The sequence below is a fragment of the Physeter macrocephalus genome, chromosome 7, assembly GCF_002837175.3.
Source record: "Physeter macrocephalus isolate SW-GA chromosome 7, ASM283717v5, whole genome shotgun sequence".
Taxonomy (NCBI): domain Eukaryota; kingdom Metazoa; phylum Chordata; class Mammalia; order Artiodactyla; family Physeteridae; genus Physeter; species Physeter macrocephalus.
In genome coordinates, this window is record NC_041220.1 from 43,787,116 (window position 1) to 43,808,914 (window position 21,799).

A 21,799-nucleotide genomic window follows, 5' to 3' on the forward strand; every position below is an offset into this window, starting at 1 on the left:
AAAAAAGATCAAGTAGAAAGAACAAAGGAGATCTGTGAGGAAGCAAATGTACTAAATTAACAGTAACAAAAGCAAACAAACAACACATCAGCTCTTCTTACTGTACATTTATAATAATTGGTCCCAGGACAAATTGGAATGTGCTTTTTAATATGAAAACAACACAATGAAGGAAGAAAAAAAATGAAATAATAAATTTTATAAAGTCTACAGGGTGGCTGGTAAATTACAAAAACACAGATTGTTCCTATCCCTATACAAATAATCTGTTTGAAACATGAATTGCAACTATTTCCTTAAAAAGAGGTGAAGTTTCTTCGTCCACAATTGTCTCTGGGATAGGCCATGTGACTTGCTTTGGTTAATGGTTCACTTACAAAAAAAAAAAAAAAAAAAATGTGACTCAGGCAGAGATTTGAAAAGCGCTAGCATACTGGACCTTGCTCTTTCTTGCAGTTTCTTGGAACCTTGAGACCACCTTTTAAAGAAGCCTGGAGAACTGGAGATCAAGGAAAGCTCAGACAACCAGCTCCATCTGATTCCTCCAACTCTCCTCTAACCAAAGGAATCACTCTGCCAACCACTAGAAATATGGGTGAGGCTATCCTAGGCCATCAAGCCTCAGCCTAGCAGGCCAAAATCTGATCAGAAAAATCACACAGTTGACCAACAAAACTGTGAATCTGATCACCATTTATTGTTTTAAGACCCCAAGTTTTGGGGTGATTTGTTAAATAGAAACAGCTGATACAGAAATTTTATCCACAGTCTTACTCTGATTAAAATTCACAGTATAAAAAAATAACATTTTGAAACAAGTATTTAAAATAATACAACAGTTTTTTATTAAATAAAAATTTAAAACTTATAGTTTTCCTCACATTCATTCTGTTTCATATCTGGGCTTCTGCTGTTAGAAATATCTTCCTATTTTGCTTATTTTTACAAGATAGAATCTTTCTCAAGAAGCTATCCTTCAATTCTAAGATCGAGCCAAGAATTTATTTCTAGATTCCAACTGAATCCTGATTATACCCTCAATTTCATGGCTTAAAATATTAGGCTGAAATTATCTATTTATGTGACTTTTTCTCTTACTAGACTTTTAACTCTTCAAAGTCAGGAAGATGTCTTATTGTAAGTGAAGCCCTAATACTCAGGCCAAATAAAGATTTTAAAATAGTAGATATTCAAACTATGTTACTGAGCTGAATTTACTAGAACTTGACTGATACAGAATTTGATTGACACAGAGCAGTCAGAGAGACCCTAGGTAGATAATAGAGTAGATACTCAAGTAGGATTTATAACAAAAGTTAACAGGATAGGTCAAGGTTTTTGCTTAGGGAAGGAAATATTAAGCATGTCTTCAGAATTCAAGCTATGTCAATGAGATCGATAGTTGAAGAAATAAAAAAAATAGAGCTGTTGAACAAGAAACACTGAAGTGACCTGAGATGGGGTCAGATGCTGCTTGAATTCTTGGCTGCCTCTTACCTGCCCATTTTATATATGGAGCAGCTTTGAAGAAGAAGGTTCTTTTTGATTGAGCAGCAGAGGTGCCAGCCTTAATGGAAGCACTCAAAGTAATTTTGGGAAAAAAGCAAGAGGTGGAAGAACCAATTAGTAATCACCAAAAATAATGAGAGGCATTAAACACCTGGAAAGAAAGTGCTCATTTAAACGGCTTAGAGAAAACAAGTGCTTTGGGGTTTTGAAGCTTAAGAAAATACAAATGGTATAATGGAAAGAAAAGTTTAAAAGAAGAAAGAAGTATAAAAAGGAAAATATGAATGTACTCAAGCAATCATGAAAAATTCTAAAGGCCAGCATTTGTCCTGAATAGCATAAACATCAAAATTGATAACCCCCATATTAAATAAAAATTCAATGTGTTTATATGTAAGTTTGTATTTTCACACATTTAAAATACAGGGAAAATCATTCTAATGAACAACACAGACCATTTGCATCTGTGATCAAATTCATTAGGAATCAAAATTAATTAATCCTATGCCTATGAAAGTTCCCATGCAAGTCCAGATTTTCATGAAATGGAATTAACAAAATAAATATTCACTGTACCATAAAGATAAGGTTTTATTATAGGAAGAAATCATCAATTATAGGATCATGTATAAATATTAAGAATCCACTCATTAATATTTTTTTTCTAATTTTGGATACCAACATAAGAGAACATAACATACTTAGAAAAGCTTATTTTTAAATCATTGGTCACACTGTATAGTATGGATAACAGAAGTGAAATTCACAAAGTAGTATCAGAAATCTAGCCTTTCCTTCCAGGTACCAATCAAAATTATAAAGAAAAAAATTAAAAATAAAGAAAAATCTTTGTCAACATGGGAAGGTTATAGTCAATAGTTGGATAGAGACTATCACTGGTAAGACAGCACTACTTAAAAAAAAAAAAAAAGAAAGGAACCTTCCATCAATCAAGCTGTTTGTGAAAAACAAGCCTTCTCGTGTGGTCTTTGTGTTGCTTCAAATTCTACATGACGTCTTTTAAGGATAGAAAAATTTAAATTCCTTTCCATGATTACTGAAGTAAAAATTAATCTACGGTAGTGATAAAATTGTTTTGCCCACTAAACTATTTAACAGCTTTCATTCTGAAACTAAAAATATAAATGGCCTTAAATTATACTTTAAAATGTTAATTGTATGAAGTTTAGTCATCTGCCATGTAAATTTCCATATTTTCAGTAAGACACTGCTTTTAAAAACTTTTATTTCTAATAATGTTTTAGTTTTCAACATATCCCTATGTCACAGCTATTCTGTAACAACTTATTCTGATCAAATAACTTAAGTCTGTTTTCTTTTCCTACCACTTATATTGTCAACCTTTTAAAATAAATATTTTGGACCATTTTCTCTCAGTGTCTAATTTCCTCATAATTTTCAGTGTGATCTTTAGTATATTTTTGATGTCCTTCCTGTGTTTCAACAAAATGGTCAGTTTTGTTGAAACATATGTTCCCAGACTCTTTGAGATGCAAATGTTCCCTACCCATTATTTTCTATAGAAGAAGTTTGTTCCTTATATTAAGGTGTCTCTAAATCATTTTGAATAGAACTCTGCCTTGCTGTAATTATGAGGAGGAAAAAGTCAGACTTTTAAATTCAAATATATATGTATTGAGATTCTTTTTGACGCATTTATTTATCTTCAATAAAGAAAATCTATGATAACAGCTGTCTATCCAAGCCATAAATTCCCCCCCAAATCAAAATAACTCACTAAAGTGTTTGGGGCAGTCTCTTCATTAACACTCCTATTGCTTTAACTCAAGCCCTCAAAGTGTGTTCCTTTCAGTTGGGGCCCCATTGAAGAACTGATTTCTAATATCCAAGTGCATTCACTGTATGTAAGAAATTAGCTTCTCTTTTATGCATCTAGAATGGTATTACCTATGAACCATGCTTGGGAGCATTGCCAAGAGACTCACTCAAATAATTTTCGTTAAGGGCTTAATTTCTCATAGAAGCCCAGTTGAGAAAGTCCACCTAAATGCTAGCCCTACTGAGGATTCAAGAGTGTCATATATAAAATTGGCAGTTGACAGGAGGAGGGAAGGTACATGGTTCCATGGCCAATCAAGTTTGGAAAACACGACATAACATTCTCCCAACTTAGAGATTCATGATGCACATAAATATACTGAATTTGATAAGAAGTTCTGTAGTAATAATAATAATTAAAAAAAATAATAGAAATAATCAACCTTTTATCTGTGCTTAACTTAGTATTTCCAAAACATAGCTGATCATGCAATCCTTTTTTCACACACTCTCAATGGACATCCCCTAAAACCAGTGTTCCATTGAACAAAATCTGGGGAACACTGGAGGTCTCAGATACCAATCTCACACCTTGCCATATTGTCTCCCTCCAATGTACTAACCACATTCTAGACATAGAAATCACTTTCTAAAAACACAAACTTGTTCAAGCTATATTCCCTTGCTTAAAATTCTTTGGCAGCTTCCTATCACCTAGAGAATAAAACTAAAATATATTCTCTAATCTGATATTCAGAACCATAATTCGCTCCCTCTTTCTCTATCAGTCTCCTTCCATTCTGTCATATAACACACGTACACACACAGACGATTCTGACCAGAACATACAAATTATTTCTCACATCTTTGCTCTTTTTTGTCTAACCAACCAACAAATCTCTACCATATTTCAAAATTAAATTTAAATAGTACCTCTTTCTCAAAGCCTTCCCTCAACATTGCAAGGCACTTCCCCTCTTAGTTCCCACAGATCCTTGGGCTTCTATATTAACACATACATTATTGATTTAAATATATTGTAGTTGTTTTCAACTCTCTCTAGACTGTGAACCTTTGAAGGGCAGGACATATGCTCTATTAATCTTTTTATGCATAATGTCTAGTGTAATGTCAGGCATAGTAAGCATAATTTAATAATTATTAAAAAACAATTTATAGCAGTCATAATTCAAGATGTTAGACTTCTTAAAATCTTCATCCTTATGCATACCTCATATAAATATTAATTTTTGTTTCCTTTCAAACTGTACTTTTTTCTTATCATTATCTTATAAATTAATAGCTTCCTTTCCATTTTAAAAGGTTCTCTGTAAAACTCTTTCTGTATTCTGAGATAGTTTATAAAAAAAATTCCTTACTTTGGTTCCAGTGAGAAAAAAAGGATAGTACATTCCTTTTTACTACACATCATTCATTTATTTTTTTAAAAGGTCTTTTATACTCCAGGCACTGTCTTCGACACCGGCATATTTCAGTGATCTAAAAAAGACAAAGTCCTTACCCTCATAAAGATGATATTCTAATTGGGTGAGACATACAAACATACATACATACATACATACAAATAGATTTATATGGATTGGTAGTCATGTCTGAAGAAAAATAAATGAGAAGAAGGAAATAAAATAAGTGTGTCTGGGGGTAGGGGGTCACAACTGCTCTTTCAGACATGGAGGTCAAGAAAGGATTCTTTAAGAGGTGAGTCTTAAGCACAGACTAAATAAAGTGAGCATCATTCCACGTGCAGTATGTTATTTCTTGGCACCCTGGATTTTCTTTCTCTATTAGACTTGATGAATTTATTTTAATTCTTTTAGCACTAGGGTGATTACTATGCTAAAAGGTGTTTTAAATCTAGTGTGGCTTATTTAAACTATCAGAAGCTAGCCTTTATATTTTAGCCATCAGGATCCCAATTGATTGCTCACATCCTGCAGTGCAAATATTCTCAGTAGGGATAAATGGTGCACTGAATAAGTAGTGATCTTAAGCATCACTGCCTCATAGCAGACAACAGCAGCTGCTTAATAAGATCAATCACTTTCTGAACTGCATGCTATGAAATTTGGAAAGAGATCCTTCTGAAGTTTGCCACTTGGTATAAATTCAATGTTTCTGAGATCATTTTCAGTGTAAGCATGCATAATGCTATTAGTGAGAGTACTGTGTTGAGTAGTATGCTGGCAGACTTTGAATCTTGCAGTGACAACTTTCGCTTCTGTACTGGCTGGTGACTGTAAGTATTGCAAATACAGTTAGCAGTAGTACCTTTTTACTTTGTAATATTTTTCTTGAGATCTAGATGTTTCACTTTCTTCGTAAAAATACTACTTTTCAACTTTATTAAAAATTAAACATGTGAGGAATAAATTCATTATCTGTAAAGCATCTCTACCAATAAATGCTGGACAAATTCACACTGATGATTTTGATGCATATACCATTTAGGAATTTAACAAGCGCCTCTGTCTTCACAGTTGGAATCAAGCTGCAGCACTGCCATCACATTTTCATTTTTACACATGATATATTTCCATATTTGTACCTTAGTGTATATATTTACAATTGAATCTACTACTACAACATGTCTGCAGGACCCACTCTAGATCGATTTTTTAAACATACAACAATTCTTAGAAAATATCAGTGAAACTAGGCCTCAAATGTATCATTCTTTGTAACAAAATATGCAAAACAAGAAAAATAGAGAAGAGAAATTGAAATTATGCTCTCATTTAAGTCAGTTTCAAAACTTCCCCAGACCAATATAAAGAAAATGTTAAAGGAACGAATCCAGAGTCATAAACAACATTTGGGTGGAATTTGGTGAAAATGGGGAACATGGTAGGAGACAAGATCAGACAGGAGTTGGGGTTCACATCATATTCAGTCTTGAGGGCCATGGTAAGGCACAAAATATGATTATTTAAGGGATAATCTGCTCCTTTAAAATTTTTGTTAAATTACTTCAGATGTACGAGGGTAGGAACTTTGCCTAAATTGCACATAGATGTCCTATAAAATGATTTAGGATGATTAGAAAAACAAAAAACAAATAAATTAACCCTCTGGAGACTTAAAGAAGCTTTAGGATTTCCTCTTCTCCTTTTCTCCCTTGAAGTAGACAGCAGCTCCCAGTCATGCCCTTGAGGTTTTTTAACATGGGACTGCCAATTTCATGTTCACATTGGCTACACTAAACTGGCAAGCACACCATTCCACACATCCCAAGTATAACGATAAATAATTTAGCAGTGCTCAGAGTAGTGAAATCTATAAATGGTCCTTTATTCTGCATACTAGGATGCAAAAGCCTAAATCCATCACCTTTTTGTAGCTAGTAATATAATCCACTTTCCCAATGGCAAAAGAGACTGCTGCTCTTTGCATTTAAGGATTTTTTTTTGAGTGCCTTCCTTTTTTTAAAAATTAAATTTATTTATTTATTTATTTATTTATGTTTTTGTCTTATTTATTTATATTTTGGTTCTTCATTGCTGCGCGTGGGCTTTCTCTAGTTGTGGCGAGCCGGATGCCGTGCATGGGCTTCTTATTGCGGTGGCTTCTCTTGTTGCCACGGGCTCTAGGCTCATGGGCTTCAGTAGTTGTGCCACGCGGGCTCAGTAGTTGTGGCTTGCGGGCTCTAGAGCGCAGGCTCAGTTGTTGTGGTGCACGGGCTTAGTTGCTTCGCAGCATGTGGGATCCGGACCAGGGATTGAACCTGTGTCCCATGCATTGGCAGGCAGATTCTTAACCACTTTGCCACCAAGGAAGTCCCCGCCTTCATTTTTAAATTCTCCCTCAAAGTGTATTACCATCCCTATCAAGGGTAATAACCATCTTGTAAAAGTAAGGAAAAGGTCATTATTGTAAGGTGAACTCTTTAGAACTAGTTAAAAGACTCTTCATATTTTTGGTTGATCCACAAATAAGTAAAGGTGTATATTTTCAGGACAAAGCACAGGGATAACTATGATTCCTTCCACCGTCTAATGTCTAGTGAGCCTTTAGACTATCGTTTCTGTTTTCTCATGAGTCTTTTAGCAGAATGAATCACTTGGAGATTTTTCAGAAGTGAAGGGAGCAGGCTTCCCACCAGTAAATGCTTCAATTGATAAAATTCACAATAACCTCATGGCTGAAAGATTGAAAGATATCAAAATCATGCCAATTATACTGTGCTATATCTGCTTTTTTTTCTAAAGTACTCATCATATGCTTAAGCTGGCAAGATGTCAATCTGACTAGAATAAAGGGATTTTTTTTTCTTTCATCATGTGAACTAGTGGGAATGTTTTCCAACAGGAAAATTAAGCAAACCCTACTTCATCTTTTTAACTTTTATTCTCTTTAAATGATCAAATTCCCATTTTGTAATGTGCTAAGTAAATAGAAGATGTATATGGTTTACAGTAAAACACTAGGGTAGATGAGTTACTGATTACTAAAATTCTTTTCCATTAAATTTACATAGACAATTTAATCATTTCATGCACATGGTATTAATTCAAACTGTAAAATGATATTAACTGAAGATATTTTTCCCCTTGGGGACGCAGCTCACTCTTTTAGAGGTACCACTCTGATGGCCTGTTAATACTCATCTTTTGAATGAACTTTCACTATCAAATTAAATTTACCATAATTACTTTGATAGAGATAGTTAGTGAACAAAAATTTGTGTTCTTTACTCCAGAGTGTAGGAAGTAGCCACATATAGAAACTATAAACCAGCAGAACACTTTTTTTTTTTTTTCTTGGCTGTGCCACGCGGCATGAGGGATCTTAGTTCCCCGACCAGGGATTCAACCCAGGCCCCCTGCAGTGGAAGCATAGAGCCCTAACCACTGGACTGCCAGGGAATTCCCAGAACACCTTTATCAGGTGTGGCTATGTGACTAGTTCTTGCCAGTGGATCGTGACTGGAAGCAAGAGGTGACCTTTCCAGACCAGGGTTTTGAAGATCTGTTGGGGTTTCTCTGTTTCTAGTCCATGTCCCCTGTCTGCCCTGCCGCTGGATGCACGGAAATCCTAGGCCCTAGGGAAGATGGGTTTTAAGCCTCTGAAATTCTGGGGTTTATGAGAGCATCTAGCATCTCCCTAAAACAGAATGGCCCTGCATATGTTGACATTTTGACATAATGGACTTGAGGGGAACAAAAAGAAAAAGAATATTTTCCCTATGCCTAAAAATATTAAAAGATTTTGATAAGTAGTTGTCACTTTTTAGTCAAATTGCTAATGCTGATTATATGCAAACATTCTTCACTATCTCTTCAGTATTTATTTTTTGACCTCTAAAAAATGAATTTCTAATCTAAAATAAACAAAAGACTTCATCTTTCAAAGTATTCATGTAGTGTTCTATTCACCATGGTCAAAACCTTTTTCTTTTCTTTTTCCAGTGACAAGCAGATAACATGTTAGAAGAATAAATTGAATGTTTGCCTATATTCTTGCTAAAACTCAAGGAAAAATATGATATGCTCTAATCACCGGACCATCTCACTATTATCTCTGTGAAGTTATTTCTAGAGGATTTCTCTTCAACAAATACTTAGACTATGGTTATTTTTTTAATCTGCCAGATCACTTACGGTATAAAACATTAAATGGTATTTTTCCGAGGTCCATCACATCCTTTAAAGATCAGTTCTGATATAAGAAGGTGACCTATCATGTCTAAATTTGAAATTACACATCTTCTAAAATGTAGTTTGCTGACTTATCCCCAGGCAATCTTTGGAAATAGGGCCCATTCGAGGTGAAGAATCAATGCATTACTCACGTACGTTTAAAATTAAGAATGAATTTTAGTAAAGTCGCAGGCATAGAGAATGGACTTGAGGACTCGGGGAGGGGGAAGGGTAAGCTGAGACGAAGTGAGAGACTGGCATGGACATATATACACAACCAAATGTAAAATAGATAGCTAGTGGGAAGCAGCCACATAGCACAGGGAGATCAGCTCGGTGCTTTGTGACCACCTAGAGGGGTGGGATAGAGAGGGTGGGGGGGAGACGCACGAGGGAGGAGGTATGGGGATATATGTATATGTACAGCTGATTCACTTTGTTATGCAGCACAAACTAACACACCATTGTAAAGCAATTATATTCCAATAAAGACGTTAAAAAAAATGGATTTTAGGAACGTGACACTTGTCTTAAAGAAAAGTACTAAGTTATAGAGTTTGTAAATCTATAATTAAATGTTTGCATCATACATTTCCTTGCATTAAAAATGAAATCAGTTCCTTTTATAAAAGAGGTATATGTATAACTTCTCTTATTTTAATATGAAATGCTCATAAAAATATAAATAATTCTGGGAGATAGATTTCATACACATGGCCTTGTTAGTACAGGGCTCTTCTTGTATACCCCTACTATCTTGACATAATTACTAACACTGCCCACTTTGACTTTCAGAAGTGTCTCTCTTTAAACAAAAATTTGTATCTGCCTACATATGACATATCTTTGGTAACTATTATATATTTGTTTTGTTTCAGTTTCTTTTGGGGGGAAAGTTTATTGAAGGTAGCAAAAATAACCATTGATAATTTACGCCCATTTTATTCTGTATATTAAAGCCAAGTACTCACAGGCAATTTTAAAAATTCATATCAGAAGCTGGAGGGTTCTAATTTGAAATATTTGTTATCATAATATTACACATTTGAAAATAACATTGGGCGTGCCAAAGGGATGGAAGGATTAAGACATAATAATATTAGGTGAAGCTGGGTTGCATAATCAGGATTGTACATATAAATACAGGAAAGAAAATTCAGAAGGAAGACTTCTGAAATACTCAAAATACTTAACAGAGAAACTGAACTAAGTAATACGTTAAAATATAAAATGATTCTTTAAAAATGAATCCCATATATTCTGGGTGTTTTCCCCATGAACCATGTTTACTTCTTTAAATTTAAGAGCTATGCCATTAAATATTAATAGCTATGAAAATTAATCACGCACATTCTTACTCATAAATGACTTTATGAAACCTAACAAAGGTTTTTAAATCGTCTTTAGGGTGTAGTGCAATATAGTATATACAGCATATTTTACCTTGCTTATTAATTATGTATTTGCACGAGTCTGCAGAGTTAGAATTTACTATTTCAGAAGGTGCGGAATAACAAATGAGTGTAGATTTCTCTGGGAATACTGATGAGTAAATTTTAATTAATTTCAAAATTAAACAATTTGGAACTCAGATATCCTTTTCCACGTAAAACTGGCAAACAGACTAACCAATAAGAATATTGTTGGCAAGGATTTTCCTGCTTCATGCCTGCTGTGACTTCCTCTCCATAGTTAATAGCTTCACAGTTGATAAGGCTTATCTACATAAACACAAACAAATAAGCATTATCACATACTTGACAGAATGTTAAACTGTGAAATATAAAATAGAGAGACAACTTTAATACAAAAAATAATTATTATTTTTTCTCATTGTAATCTTAAGCAAGAAATTACAAATAATTTCATGGGTAAGTTGGTGAATTATTGATTTTCAAAAAAAATATTATAACATGGTTTCAAAATACTGCCACATGATCGAGCTGTTCGAGGTCGCTAACAATACCCTCAGGTATATTTCTAATCTAAGTCATATCCTTATGCTATTACATATATCAATGATTTAGACTATTCTCAATTAATAGTGTAAATAAAGGTATAGTAAATTCCACATACCCATGACCTTGTAGTGCTTCCCATAAAAGACTTAACTCAAACAGACACATGTTTAAAAGATAATATTAATAGATGAAAATTTCACCTCCTCTCACCCTTACACTTATGTACAATTAGGGTAAAGTAGGTGAAAATGCCAGCAAAAGAGACAAATCAATAAAAGAATATCTCTGTAACAAATCTGAGGTGTTTTGTCCCTGAATAACTAAGTTATATTTGGAAATTTGTAAATAGTTATGTTTCCATATTTTTCAACTATGAAAATCAAAGATAATTTGTCCTGCCTCATTCGCTGTACTTAGGCAACATCTTCTCAAATTACAAATAAGTGAAGGCATACCGTTTCTAATGACATCATGTCTGAGGGAAAACATTTCTAATAAGCCTATAATCATTTATTATTTTACTATCTGGTTCTGGCCAAATGTAATTATGAAAACCTAGCTCTGACATAACTCCAGTTTGTGTTGCAAAGCTATACCCTGATGGTCTTTAGCTCCTCCTTTCATTACCACCACCCAGAAGAATCTTGGAATGTAAGGGCATGCTGTGAAGTTGAAAGTAAACTGAAACAAACCCTGAGACTGTCAGTTTTGTGAACTTAAGAGATTGTCTACACTAATTAAGATCCTTGAATGATTGAAATGCATTTTAAACAGAAGATTAAATAGAGCCCTATTCATTGACTTCTTGAAGTAATAATCATCATTCATGATAATTCATATTTGAATCCCCAGATTCTAGTAGACACCAGTCAAATACAAGCTAAATCTCTTCTTCAGATATAGTTTGTTCAACCCACCTAATGTATTTTTTAAGTGATCCAACAGAATTTAGGAGATTTTTATAAAACTCCAATTTCTCACTTCTCCTTAATAAAAAAGGCCTAACTGCACATGGCTAGCGTTCCAAAGGAAAACCTCTAGACAGTGTACATATCTCTAGTTTAACATTTCTTATCATTATCACCCGAAAACCACCAGAGTATGTCTTTATATTTCAATACATAAATAAACAAATATTGATTGAATGAGTCTGCAAAATGCTACTTCTTTCCCTTTTACATTTCTAAGTTTGCCTCACTTTTTGTTTGTTTTGGGATTTTTGTTTTGTTTTGTTTTTTTCTGTTTATTTATAATGCTGACTGTACTTAGGAAGTTTTTCTATTTTTCTGTATGTACTTTTTTTTTTTTTTTTGCGGTACGCAGGCCTCTCACTGCTGTGGCCTCTCCCGTTGCGGAGCACAGGCTCTGGACGCGCAGGCTCAGCAGTCATGGCTCACGGGCCCAGCTGCTCCGCGGCATGTGGGATCTTCCCGGATCGGGGCACGAACCCGTGTCCCCTGCATCGGCAGGCGGACTCTCAACCACTGAGCCAACAGGGAAGCCCCTGTATGTACTTTTGTCTACAGCATTCCACAGCAAGTTAATGAAACAATGCTTATGCTGTTACCTTGATCAACTCATAGCATTGTTAGTTGGTGGGTGTCTGTCATGTTCAAGGACACACCATCGTGGCTGGATTATAAGGAGCAAGACTGGGAGTACAAAGAGACAATATCAAAGAGGCAAAGCTGTGTGGGCAACCATGGGAGACAGGCAGTGGAGGCAGATTGGTCCAGCACTGAAGGTCGGTTCTTACTCCCTTTCTCTGTTGGCCTGTACCACTATCTATTTTCCTAAGACAGAAGTTGGGACTTTTATTTTTTTATCCCCTTACCCTCTGTATCCCATTAATGACAGATTTCTCTCAACTCAGTCTCCCCTTCTCTATTCATTCTACAAATGCCCTAGATCAAGCCTCTCACAGCAAAAAACTTGTTATATGTTTCTAACTAGTCCTCAGGCCTCCATTATTTTTCCCCTTCAAATCTATCTTCATTATGCATCTAGACACAAATTTTCCTAACGCAGGAATTTACTTCTTCACTTAAAACCCTTCAGGGGACCCTCTTCATAATTACTGTTACAGACAGATCTGTGTCCCTCCAAATCATATGTTGAAGCCCTAACTTCCACAGTTGGAGAGAGAGGCTTTAAAGAAGTAATTAAAATTAAATGAGCTATAGGACAGGCCCTAATCCAATAGGACTGATGTCCTTATATAAAGAAGAAGAGACCAGGAATGCGTATGCACAGAGAAAAGGCCATGTGAGGACACACAGGAGCCATCTGAAAGTCAAGGAGAGAGGCCTCAGGAGAAAACAAATCTCCCAACACTTTAATCTTAAACTTCTAAATTTCAGAACTGTTAGAAATTAAATATCTGTTGTTTAAGCTACACTGTCTGTGGTATTTTGTTATGGCGGCCCTAGCAAACTACTACAGTCATTATAAAATCCAATATTCTGAACATGATAGTCAAGGCCATTATTTTGCCTCTACATACCTCATGTTTTCCTAGTCTCTGGTTTACAGTTTAACTTCCAGTGTCACTGAACTACATTAGTTCCCTTCACATCTGTGCAATCCCATATCTCTCCTTAGCCCTGAATACCCTTCTGATGCCTTTCTCATGTACACTTTAAGACTTAGCTAAGATTTTACCCCTTAGCTTCCCAGTCCACTTCAGGCTACATTAGGAGCCCTTTCATTTAGTCCTTTAGTTATCTGTATCATTCTTACTGTTTCTACCACATTTTATTCAATGTAATTGCTTATGTAATCTTCTCCCTTAAACTTCCTTAATAGTGAGGAACGATTTTAGTCATGTTTAAGTTCCTAGCAGTTATCAGGATTGGTGGCAAAGATGCATTAAGTGGAAGTATCTTTAGTAATAGCTTATCTCTTGGTTAATTTGAGTCTATTTGTGCCATCAAGCCTGGACTTGCTTACCATCAGCTTTCAATACTCATTTCACATATATAAGCTTTTAATAAATGTCGACTGCACTATAGAAGCTGTGGGTATTTGTTGGATGTTTGAGAAGTAAAACTTGTACTTTTTGCATCAAAGTAATTTTATTGACAACACAGAGTAGGCTTTTGGTTTTTCTTATGCTTTTAGTTTGAAATCAAGGATCTTGAACTACCCATAATATAATCATATCCCTAGATTATAAGTGTTTGAACTACTTGTACCTCACAGTGTTTGTATAGAATATGGAATGATTAATGAGAGTACATATCATTGCATTCATTACAAATGACTCAAGTGGAGCTGCCAGATCCTTCTAAGAAGTAGCATCACATTATTTACTATTGTTGCAGACACGTTTGCTATTGACAATTCTTATGAAACATCAAGGTCTCTTTCACAAAACAAAATTAACAGTCTTCTTTACTCAATGCATATACACAAAAAGTGAAAAAGATTACTTTTCAACGATCCAAATTCTTCAAAAGTTACTTCCTTCTTTTCTTCCTTTTTTTCCCCTCCACTTCAGTGGATCCTTTGTTCCAAATTATGTTTTACCAACCAAAGCATCTTGCCACAAAGGACCACAGTCAAGGCACAAAGGTAAAAGGAGAGCCTGGACAAAGTTCTGCTGAGGTGGTATAAGGAACTAAAATGTCCTCAATAAAGTGCAATTTCTTTCCCAATCTTCTGTGAACCCCTGATGACCCAAGAAGTAGACAATCCAAGTGATTTTAGTTTGGTTGGCATGCATCGTTTTACCTTTTTTGAGATGTATATACCATATAGGTTCTTTATTTGGACCTACTATTAAAATGATTTACATTCTCTGATAGCGGAAATGGCAACAGTGAAGGATGGTACAAACAAGATAAAGACTGGCTCTTGTGAACACTAGTTACAGGCCAGATGCACACAGACCAAGGGAAGCTGTCTGTCTATGGTTTTTTCCTATGCATGCCACCTTCCTCTACCCTGCCCTCAGGGTGAAGAAGGCTCCATTACCTTCCTCTCTTTCTGGTTTGGAAACCTTAGCCAGGTAACAAGGCTGACAACTTGGAAGCAGCTAATTAGTTACATTAGTTACAATCCCCTTGAAGGCTGGGGATTTAAATAGAAATACCTTTCTCTTTCCTCTAATATCTGACTCTCTCCTTTCCTGTCTTTTCAAATAAGACAAGTTTAAAGGTTTCCGAAAAACCAGAAGAGTGAACTTTTGATTTGCATTTTAGTGCACAGTAGTTTCTTCCTATAATGAATAAGTTTCCTAATTTTTGGTAGATTAATAGACCTCATATGTTTATAATAGACTTTTTATTTATTTTTTTATTCAGACTGAAATGGAAAACGATTTTCAAGTGTTTGGTTGCTGCTAAAAGCACTATATATATATTTTGTTTGTTTGTTTATTTGTTTTTTCTGTTACAAATGGATTATACCATTTACTATGCAATATCTAACAATGGTTCATTTAGTATATGTGTTAACAAGAGAAGTTAGGATGCTGTAAAAACTGCAGCAATTATTTTTATGGTAGAACATATAGAATTGTTTTATCAAATTTAGAAGTACAATTTGAACTAAAGAAAGGGGAAGAAGAAATCATTTGAGATTTTACATTGTTTTAAGACTTTTTTTCTGTTGTTATAATACAAAATTTTAAACATTTAAAAACTTTCACTACTGAATTCACTAGTTATTTCATTCTAAGAGCAAAATGTGATGGCATTTCTCTTTTTTAACTTGGACAAACATTTTATTTCCGAGCAAAAATACCACTGATTTTAAAATTTTTAAGTAATTTTAGAGGTTGCGGTTACTGTGAAACCTGACCAGTCCTTCCCACATCCAGTTTCTTTCAGCAGTTTGACCTTGACAAGCTGGAGTGGAAGGCCGATGCCAACATAAAGGAGGCATCCAGGTCTCAGGTCAGAAGCACCAGCACACACTCAGGGGTGTAAGCCAGCCCAGGGCTTCATTATTAGTCTCCTCAGATCAGTGATGAAAAGAGAGGGAGGGCTTCCCTGGTGGGGCCGTGGTTAAGAATCCGCCTGCCAATGCAACAGACATGGGTTCAAACCCTGGTCAGGGAAGATCCCACATGCCGCGGAGCAACTAAGCCCGTGCGCCACAACTACTGAGACTGCGTTCTAGAGCCCGCGAGCCACAACTACTGAGCCCACGTGCCACAACTACTGAAGCCCGCGCGCCTAGAGCCCGTGCTCCGCAACAAGAGAAGCCACCACAATGAGAAGCCTGTGCACCGCAACAAAGAGTAGCTCCCTCTGGCCGCAACTAGAGAAAGCCCGCGCACAGCAACAGAGACCCAATACAGCCAAAAATAAATTAATTATATAAATAAATTTATTTAAAAAAAAAAGAAAAGAGAGGGAGAATTCGCAAAGGCCTATATAAAACTTGCAACAAAACTAAAATTTGAATGCAAATTTACTTAGTGCCAAAAATCTCTTCTTTCACGCAGGATCTCCAATCAGATCATAAGGCATCCAGTGCTATGAGACTGAAACAGAGGCACTGCTTCTCTTTCTTTCAAAAGTGAAGTACTACCATGTGGGAACAACGTTTATCTTCTTTGGCTTGGTTTAGTTCATGTGGGGGAGGTGGTACTGCAGAGACCTGAAAGATTCTGAGATTCTGAGTCTTTGTGATTAGCATTGTTATTTCCAGTAAAGGGGAAATCGTTTTATGATATTCCACATAAAATACTGAATTGTATTTGTAGTAGGGGATGGATAGTGTTGATTATCTCCCCAGCATCTATATCTCTCGTTTTCTATCAAGAACATACAGATTTACTTTTTTTTTTTTTTTTTTGCGGTACGCGGGCCTCTCACTGTTGCAGCCTCTCTCGTCGCGGAGCACAGGCTCCAGACGCGCAGGCTCAGCGGCCCTGGCTCACGGGCCCAGCCGCTCCGCGGCATGTGGGATCTTCCCGGACCGGGGCACGAACCCGTGTCCCCTGCATCGGCAGGCGGACTCTCAACCACTGCGCCATCAGGGAAGCCCCCCAGATTTACTTTTGGTGAGCATTCTTCCTTTATTTTTAGGCATGTGCCTCCCTGGGATCGGAACCATTCTTAACCATTGGTGCCATTAACCCAAAGGCCAGAGGTCAGGAAAAGGCGGGAAAAAAACTAAGAGGAATAGGAGTTAGTATGTTTAGTTTTTCAAACAGCTGCTTGTTCCTCTTCAATTATTCCTTCTGAAAATATCAATACCTCAGTGCTGAGAGACGACTACTTTATTCCCAAACCTATAGGTATATGTAAAAGAGCCTACTTAAATAATTCTGGTTCTAGTCTTAGGGAGGAGGGCCTTCACAAGCCAGAGAATGCTGATCCTATTTAGGTTCTGTGGCCTTAGCCTACAAAATGTCCAGCTATACTAGAAAATGTATGGCAACATGTATTTGGAAACAGCACTGAAGTTTTCTAAGCTCCTAGACTGGATTGTCCAAGAGGCATTTCCTTACAAAAGAGCTTCTTATCATTTTCAGTAGTAGCAAACGTTATATTCAAACCCTTCCTTCTGACACTTAATAGTTTCTATTTCACAATCTTGCTGCTGGGTTTAAAAATGCAGCTGGCCGCCCACTGTGCTAGTTACTTCATTAAGAGGAAAATTCTGGAGTGAAGACACTGCCTAAAATCCCTCCTAAAATTCTATCTCTGTTAATTACTGATGTAAACAGTGTGTGGGTGACTCTTCCTTATGCGGTCTATAAAGATGTTTCCAACAATAATGACAGAATGAAATGACACTGGTGAGACGGAATTCACAAGTATAAGACTTCCTTTAAAAATCTACGAAGATTATTATTTGAAATAACTTCCTTAACTAGAATAGAGAAAATCTACAAAATTTGATTATTCAATGCCAAGACTAAAGAAATGATTTGTGGAGACATTCCCAAGCCACATTTCTTGCCAAGCTAGTGACATTTTCATAGCTCGAAATATAGCCTCTTGTAAGTATGTAGATGAACTCCTAAGAGGGAAGCAAATACTTTCAAGAAATAATAATAGCTTTGTAATATATTATACAGTATTACACCTGGCATTATTCCGATTTAAGGTTAATCATTTTGTGATATTCCACATAAAATTCTGAATTGCCTTTGGAGCAGCTGTGGATAGTTTTTTGTTTGTTTGTTTGTTTGTTTGCAGTACACAGGCCTCTCATTGCTGTGGCCTCTCCCGTTGCGGAGCACAGGCTCCGGACGCGCAGGCTCAGCGGCCATGGCTCAAGGACCCAGCCGCTCCGCGGCATGTGGGATCCTCCCGGACCGGGGCATGAACCCGTGTCCCATGCATCGGCAGGCGGACTCTCAACCACTGGGCCACCAGGGAAGCCCACGGATTGGATAGTTTTGATTACCTCCCCAGCATCTATTTCTCTCATTCTCTGTCAGGACCATACAGATATAACTTTGGTGAGCCTTCTTCCCTCATTTTGAGGCATGTGCTTCACCTGAAATTGGAACAATTCTTAGCTTCAGAGATAATTTTAAAGTAAGAAAGTAATGACATTCTTATATAGGACTATAAAGCAAGGACTAGGATAGGGAAGAGAGACTATACATACTAAAAAAATGAGGCCTGAGGTCCCAGAACATAAAGAAGTGAAAGCCTCCAACCCTGCCTCCCCCCAAAAAACTTTCTGCCTTCAAAGATAAACTTCATGTGCTGTAAGGATTTTCCCAGAACCAGAACTCTTTATACAGAGATCATAAAATTTTTTTAAAAATTAAAATAAGTACAGCAAGACAAACATTTACAAGTGTAAATAAATCCTATCATATTTCTTTGGAATATGAACTTGATGTATTGCTAAAGACATAATGGAGAGTCTTTCTGAGATAGGAATTCTTTAAGTACTTCTCTTTTGATTTACATAGGAAAACAAACATTAAAATCCAGACTGACACCTCTTATTCAACAATAGACGATAATACAGAAACATTTACCTCTAGTCATAATAATAACCACTTTAACACTGTGCTATTATACATGTGAAAAAACATAAACTTTTCTATCCTCATTATGGCCCTTCAAGGCAAGTATATTACTTCTAACTTGCTCAGAGAAGCAATGTGCACCAGGACACATGTCTTGGATTTCAAACCAAAGTCTGCTGCAAAGATTTCAAAGCACATACGCTGAACCTACAAGATGAGGCATACATGTCCAAGGAGTAAGGAGGTGGTTTCTAAACATCTTCCTAAAGCTAATATAATTTTGGAGCTCCAAGAGACACCTTTTTCTTAAAAAGTCTGTACACCTTTGTTGAATATTTCATTTCTAATTCGTTACCGCTTCTAATTAGGAAATTTTATTTTTGAATTGTAAAGTCTAAGAATTTAAACTGTTTTTTCATTTTGCTAATAAATGAAAGACATACTTTTATTTCATAAAACCAAATATGAGTCAATCTGTTTTCCAAATAAACTAGTTTTAAAAATAGATTAGTGAATCTATAAATAAACTTAAAGGCACAGGGTCACATTTAACCTTGGATTAATCATTTTATCTGTTTTAAGCATCAGTACCATCAAAAGTAAAATAAAATAAATATATCTGCTCTATCATCCTAACACAAATAAAAAGTATTTTAAGATAAAATAATCAAATAAGTGGATGAGAAACATATCCCTCTACTTAATAAATGATAGAAAAAAGAAAATCGACTGAAATCTTGGCCCATTAGATAACGATGTAACTATGTGATTACAGGGAAAATACATTTTTTTCTTAAAGTTAATCTGCATTCAAGAAATACGCATCATAAATGCTCTATACTTATATCTCAGAAGTTATGTTCTCTTCTATTTGTGTTTGTGTACATGTGTCTGTATACACATGTAATGCCAACACTGCTGACATAACAGTTTCAAAGCTGCCACTCTAAGGATACACTGAGTTCATGCTATAACCATCAAAACAACATGCTTTTCAATTGTTTCCCACAAGAAATTGTGGTACAACAGACTAAAAGTATCTGGGGGATAAGATTTATGTTGCAGCTCCTTTTTGTCATTTGTTGCTGACCTTCTTTTATAATGCAATTACATCTATAAAATGTGTATTCAATTATATCACATGGATAATTATCTTTTCCTTTACATATAATAATGTAACATTTTAGATACATGTTATGCACCTCACAACTTATTCTGAGACACATTTTTTTCTGTTAATTTGCATAATAAGGCTCATATTCCATTCCAATATCCATGTGGGCTTGTGTTGCTTTTATTAATTTATGCTTTTCCATGTCTTTTATTGAAAGATTATATATAATTTTTGTTATTATTTATAGTGTAGTATTATTTTTATGTCAACGCAGGGAAATGCTATTGGAGGAAATAATTGAATGTAAATTTATTTGAAAACTCTAGTTATTGTTTTGTTTTATTTTGTTTTGTTTTTTAAGACCTGAACTTGGAAAAATTCAGAATCTTATCTCCTCAGGCAAGAATGATCTACTTGAATTCCTTGGAAAGGTGAAAGGCCTTTTAATGTGACAGACTTTGCAGAGACTAATTTGTGAAAAAGGAGCACATTTTTGTGAACATAATTTCTAAAATACCTTCAGAGAAATAATTCACACTGTCTAGAAGATTGTAAGCAATGAAACTGGTTACAGGTACTTTGACAGCATATTCTAATGGAAAGACAAAAAGTTGTGGTTTGGGGAGAGAAATAAGATAATAAAAAATAGTATCTAAATAAAATTAGAAACATTTAGATATATATCAGAATCACATATATAAATATTCATATGTAACAGAAATGCTCAAGGATGTAGCATGTTGTCTGGCCTTGGTGGGCATAATTCTGAAACTAAAACAAAAACTACTATTACTATGAAATAAAAAGTCAATGCCATTAAATCAGGAGATAACATTAGAATATTGTCTTTAATAAGATGTTCATATTGGTAGAGGACTCATAAATCTTTCACATAACATTACTATATTGTTACCTTTGAAGGTTTGAACCCATAGCCATTTAATTTCTCTTTTTGTCTTTTATAATACTTTTGAAGTATGTTTTTCTCTTTTTATATGGCAATATTTTTGTAGAATTATATTCTTTTGCTAATATTACTTCCTCAATACACTAACAAGTCCAAGAAACAGTTCCAAATGTTTATTTTCATAAGGTTGATAGTACTAATAGTCATGGGTACTACCATTTTTGGAAAGATCAAAGTCTTTTTGAGCCAAAGCTCACAAACATATATTTATATATAGAAATAAGCCCATATGCATGAAGAAACATATTTTGCTTTTACCGTTTGGTAAACCAAGTTACAAATAAATATGATTTACATATCTTCCTGCAACACACATGACAAAGTAAATATCTAATTTTACAGAAACTGGTATCAATAAATTCATTTTTTCATATTAACAAATGTTAGAGTAATGGTTATTCCCCAACAACTTGGGAAATACCATTTTTCTTAGAGTTAAACTAATCAGATCACATAATGAGAAATTGAAAATATATTATGCAGAATGATTTATTAACTATATTTTATTTAGTCATATTCTTAATAATAAAGAAAAAATAAATCAGTTAAAACTTGTGTCTAATAGAGTATTCATGGAGGCAAATTTACCAATATGTTTTCAGCATAACCTGGCAGAAAATGAAAAATAAAATGGAAAATATCAAATAAGAATAAACTGACCTCTGTAATAAAGCAAAGTTACCATAGTGTGGTACAAATAAAGATCTACTTTCATTTTTATAACTATTATCAAAAGCTTTGTGGAGTTTAATGCTGTTTAAAATCTCATTATATAAAACATTAGAAATTTTAATGCACACTGTTACTTACATTCAAGTTTGATTTAAAAAGGCTGGCATGATA

General features: G+C 35.1%; 1 protein-coding gene across 1 annotated transcript in view; it reads right to left on the minus strand.

Moving 5' to 3' along the window:
- Positions 1–21,799, minus strand: part of LOC129392264 (adhesion G protein-coupled receptor L3-like) — a 337,154-nt gene that overhangs the window by 286,346 nt on the left and 29,009 nt on the right. The gene's annotated exons all lie outside the window — the stretch shown is intronic.